Genomic DNA, 6,000 nt, shown 5'->3' on the forward strand with positions numbered 1-6,000 from the left:
TGCTCATCTTTTACTTTTCACATAACTGTGTGGACATTCAAGAGACATCTTAATAAAGCAGGGATTTATGAAGTCACCTTCCAGCCACTAAAATCTCAAGAGCATTCATCCAGGACGTTGACATTTTTATGTAGCCAGCAGTGAGATTATGGCTGTATGCTTGGCTTCAAATCTTTTACTTGAAAATAAAATAAATCTGGAAAAAAAAAACCACACAAACCTATGGATCAGCATAAGGAAGATGGTGGGTGGCCATTTCATTCTTACTTTGAGATTTACTCAAAAGAAGTATTTAAGTATTATTGGGGGTTTTAAAAAAATACAGAAAAAAAACCCCCAAAAACCAACAACCAATCCCATAGAATAAAGACTTACTTAAATAGTGCCTCATTGTGTTTTAGAGTGAAATGATACAGAACAGCTTACTATTGTACAGTTATTTGCTGTATCTCATCATCCAACTTGCAAATAAAGATATTTATGGTATTATAAATACAATATATTATAGTATCTATATAAATATAGATATTTATAGTATCAGAATTGATCTCTTAGGGAGACAACTCATACCCAGCAACTATTTCAACCTCAGGTGACTGATCTCCACCCTTTGGATCATACAGCCACATTTCATCCACTTTCCCAGCCCACAGCTCACCAAATGAGCTACAATTGGAGACCCTCTCATTTAATTGCAAGAGGTGCTTGGGGGAAATGTTTAACCAGGAAAACCCTGCACAGGCTGTTCCCAGTTACCTTCTCATTCTCCATGTGCCTGGAGATGGCTTCCAAGGCTGCCCCAAAGAATTCCCAGTGCCTGGAAAGGGTATGAAGAGTCTGTAGCTCCCCAGATCTTATTTCTTTCCCTTTCTGACATCAGGTGTGAAGTTTTCCTGGAAGAAATTCCCACCACAGCCTTCCTAAGATAATGGCATTATCCACTAATTTGCAGTGGCATTGGGCAGCTCCCTCAGCAACCCTGGATTCATCCCAGGGACTTGTGTCCATCCCAAATTCCCCCCCACCCCCCCAGGGATCACTTTGGGACAGCAGACAGCTCCTCCAGGGGGAAGAGGGCTCATCTCCCACCCCTCTCCCTTCTGGAAAACAGCCCAGCTGCTCAGGGAGTGAAGTGTGGCTGCCTTTACTTTGCTCTTCAATTTGATAAAGCAGGAGAGGTCAAGGGAGGCAGCTCAGAATGGATAAAGTTCTTCACTTAGCCAGAAAAGCAATCACATTTATTTCTCCCTGAATTTGTCATGAAGAAGATCCAGAGGGCCTGAAGCCAGCACTGCCACTCTAAAAGCAACGGTGTGCCAAAGTAAAGGCACAAAGAGCTCCCTGAGGGATATATTAGGGTCTTGTTCAAAACCTGGATTTCTGCTGCTCTGCTTCTTCAAAGGTTCATCTCTTTCCCACTCCAAAAAAAAAAGCAGATTTGGGATTGCAAACAGAAGGAACAGCACTGGGCCGGGGGGAAAATGGAGAAGAAAATGATTAAAATAAGAGCTGTCCTCCCACTACACACAGGTAACACTCTGACAGCTTCTCCAGCTATAATGTCATATAAAAAGCATTCTGAATTAACTTCAGACCTTTTTAATTTCTGATTTCAAATTAAACTTCCTCTAAATGCCCACCCACTTTGAGAAAGACAATTTAATTAATTCCCTGAAGACATATTTGAAGAGACATGAGAGCCACCCCCTTAAGGATAGGTAATAAGTGTTCTGCCCAAAATGGGAGACAAGGAGAAAATACCCACAGAGGATGTTAAAGCCTGGTTTGTGTCATCTGAGGTAAAAAAAAAAAAAAAATTAAAAAAAAATCTAAGAATGAAACTGTGCCAGCAGATTTAAAGGCTGCTAAAAATCACCTTGAACATCACTTCTGACTCCTGCAAGTGACTCTGAAATTCACAGTTCTACCCATGGTAATATTTTTAACAATTTTGCTGGCTTTATGGGGAAGATTCCTTGCTTTAGCCCAAGACTCAGAACTAGACAGAGGTTTTGGTAAAGATGGTATTAATAGAGGCCAACTTCAGAAATCTCCAGGCATCTCAACACCTTCAGCACATGGGAGTTGTCATTTACCAAATCAGCCTGGACATCAGTCTGGAGCATAAGAAACCCCACACACCTGATTCTGGGCATCACATAAGTCCCCCTTTGCAGTTCACTGTTCTTCCATTTTTTCACATCTGATCTGGATTTTGCTACTCCAGAACCATCAAAGCACCTCATTAAATATTCAAAGGATCACTAAGCCATCAGTCTACAGAAGGAGCCAAAACTGCATTTACTTTCTTTTCTTTAATCTCCCAGACCTTAATTGCCATATTGACAAAAAAGAAACAGTTGTTTACCTTCTAAAGTCTCAGGAGTGACTGCCAAATTAATCCTTTTAAGCAGTGTTTCTCCAGCTCCAGAAACAAGTAAGCAGCATGCAAAGACGTGAGATACTCCCCTAAGAGGCAGTAAACACACACTGCCTCAAAATTAATCTTGACTATTATAACTTGTCACAGATTTCTTCTTTCCTGTCTCATAGAGCCCAGAGGTTCTTGCTTCTCAGAGCACTCAGGAGACTTTGAAACTTATGCACAAAAACATAGCTGTGTGCAGGGGCCAAAGCAGAGTCAAAGTGGTGGAGCAGAGTTATCTAAAGAGCCCACAGAATCATAAAGCATAAAGAAATTTTTTTTGTGTGTGTTAGACTCCTGGCAAATATGAAAATGACCTGCACATTGAAAACACTGTGAAAACACTAATGAATTCTGTGATGCTGTGTCCTATAATGAGCCAGTGCTGTACATTTTAGAGCACCAATGATTTTCCTTCCCCAGGCTGAGCTATCACCCACTCTGTGGATAAATTCACAGGTGCTGGAAGGTTCGAAACTGACTTTTGTCTTACAGCTGAAACATTGAAACAAGTATTGCTTCCTCTTAGATGATGCTAAAAATTCAGTTTGCAAAGAAAATGCAATTCATTGCAAAAACAAGGACAAGTGCTTTGTGTATCAGCTCCAAACTGCAAGAGTGCTGATAGGCTTTAGTCACAATCCCCAATAAACTGAAAAACCCTGAAAGATTTGCAACTTTTCTCCACATATTGCCCTCTGTCTGCCCTGAGGTAAACCAGGACTCACCAGAGAGACCCTTTCCCATTTTGTCTGCAGTAGGAAATACACCCCAAATACTGAATTGAAGCAGCTGGTCAATGGCAGGAAATTCAAATCAAGGAGCTGCATGTTTAGGTGCAATCCAGCACACAGCATGCATGATTGCCACTTTTTTGCTGCCTGATGGCTTCCCCTTGCTTTAAGGGTCTCAGAGCCTTTATATGGTCCCCCACTGCCACCTCTAAATTTCACTGACTCACAGTTGTTTGCCCCAGCATTATTTCAGTCTAGAACGGTTTTGAAGAGCTCTCTTGCAAAAAAATCAAGCCAAAATAAAACCTATTTTGAGAAGAAATATGTGAGAAATGAGGTTTTTAGGTTGCTACCTGGGTTCTGAGCAAGATCAATGGGAATAAAAGGGTACCACTAATATCTTTTATATATATATATATAAATTTCCTATTTATCTCTTCAGACAAGTATATTACAGATAGTTGCTCCAACCTTACTGTTTAGATAGTGGCAAATGACAGGGCCCTTTTCATTTTGCCAATTCATTATGTCTCTTGTCAAGATTATTTAAAAAAAAAACTTAGCAGGTTTGTAAAAATAATGTAGGAGAGCATTTCACTTCAGAGCTGCTTCCCAGACATTAATTTATAATTCCATTATGAAAAAGTTATTTTTTTTTACCCCACTGCCCAGAACTGATCTTTGCTTGGGGGATAATCTCTCTGCTGGCAAACAGTATCACTGGTCCCATTCATTGGGCTTTGGATGGACCACAGTTTGCAAGAAGATATTTTTATATAAATAGAGTCAGACAATCAGCAGTAGCCAACAGCCCATGTGCTTGAAAGATCTGTAGCAGCAAATACAAAATTGAATATTGGGCAGTAACAAAGAGGAAAAAATGGTAAAACTCTTCAGTGAGGACAGGCACAACTTCCCTCCTGTTTTCTGTCTGTGTGGACTTCTGCAGCTCCAGAGTGCACACAGGTTATTTGCATTCTAACCCAGCAAGCAACAGGCTAAAAATAGTGCTGAAAATCCACTCTGTGGATACTGAGCAGTGCTCCAGGAACTTTAAATTTAAGCCCATTTTTTCCCTAGCAATTACAGGCAGTGTCACAGAAAAGGAACCCAGGGCTTATCACTCTTTGCAGAGATGTTCCTGTTTGCAAGGGAAATCATGTGCCTATAATACATATTAATGCACCAGCATGCCTGTGCATGCTCACTTCAGGTTCTTGGGAGCCTTCCTGCCTTGATGTCTATCCCTTTGCCACAGCTGGAAATAAAATAATAAACAGCTGGAAATAAAATAGGAAAGTGGAGCTGCCTTTGCCTTTCAGACACCCCCAGTGAAGACTGTCCCAGGCACTGCAAACTTTTAAATTTGATCCCTGGTACCCAAACCCCTGGTCTGCAGGGCTAACTGTGCATTGAGAGGCCTGGTTTAGATATTCACTGAAAAACTGCAGACTTGAATGCAAGGTATAAACCACCAGAACATGAGAACAGATTGGCAAAATGCTGCTGATACTGAAAAATCTACCAGCAAGCAAAATGACCACTAGTAACACCAACCAGAACAGAGGACTGCCCTGAAAATGAGCTTTTCAGGGAGCTGTTACTCATTCAAAACATTTATAATTTAATATGCAGGGTGAATGGTAGCTAGAGCAGGCTGTGGCACAGCAATTATTGCTGGGTTACCTGACAAAACCCAGAAATATTCCTTCATTCATGTTTCCTTTTCAGTGAATCCTCCTGACCTCTGAAAATAAGGTTGGTCTCCCCACCAGGTTTTGAAGCAAGAGCACTTTCTAAGGAGACCAAATCCATGTCTCAAGAGGCCACTGGCATCTCCCATCACACAAAGAGAGGAACAAAAAAACACTGAAGATATCATCAACATATCTATTTCTTCAGTGACAGAACTGCTGTTAAAATGTGGATCTTGGAGAGAGTGTATTTCTTTCATCAACAGCTTTTGTTTCTAATTACTGAGAGGAAAGAAAATAAATGTTAGGAAAAACCAGTTTTTAAGGAAAGGTTCCCACTCAACTTCTCAAAAAGAAGCTGTCTGATTGGAGGTTCTGGGATACCCAAATTTTAATTTCCACAAAAAACATGCCCATACCCAAGATTCCACATACTCCCAGCTATTACTGTCTTTCCTAGAGAAAAAGAAAAGCAGAAACTCCTCAATGCAGGAGTTGTGCCATAAAGAACACTGAAATGAAGTCTACAATATATGGGAAATGCCAACAACACACGAAATCTCATTCCTTTGTTTTCTCCATGCTCCAAAGCTACACCTCTAGGATTTTTGTGACAGGCAGTCAGTTTGTTTCCTTTAATCTCCACTTGGATCTGCACCTCAGCATTTCCTCCAAAGTCCTGCCCTACTTTTAGCAGCAGCAGGGCAAAAACACACAAGGAGAATAAACAAGCTGTCTCTTGTTGAATCTCTAGAAAAGGAGTTGTGTCCCAGCTGGGATGGAGGTACATAAGACTCAGAGAGGAAGGAGTTAAGAGTTAAATAAAATACTATAAATAAATAGATGAAATAAAGTTAATAAAATACTATTAAAGGAAGATAAGGAGGGAGTTGAGCTCAACAGATACAAAACCTGAAGTCAGTCTTTGTGAGATTGTATCTGTGTGCTATAGGCTGCTCCCAGAATCAGAAATCCTGACTGTGAGGAAAAAAACTAGGAATATCCCCAAAAAAGAAACATTAATGTGAGAGAGGGTGTGGCTGCTCAAGTGAAGAGTGGCATAACTGATTTCCTCAAATGTGCAAAGTCCTGAAATATTCAGTCACAACATGCAAGACTGGAGGCTCTGTAACTGTTTGCACTACAA

The sequence above is a fragment of the Agelaius tricolor genome, unplaced genomic scaffold (assembly GCF_023055355.1).
Source record: "Agelaius tricolor isolate 1412-34295 unplaced genomic scaffold, bAgeTri1.0.p SCAF_9, whole genome shotgun sequence".
In the NCBI taxonomy this organism is placed as follows: domain Eukaryota; kingdom Metazoa; phylum Chordata; class Aves; order Passeriformes; family Icteridae; genus Agelaius; species Agelaius tricolor.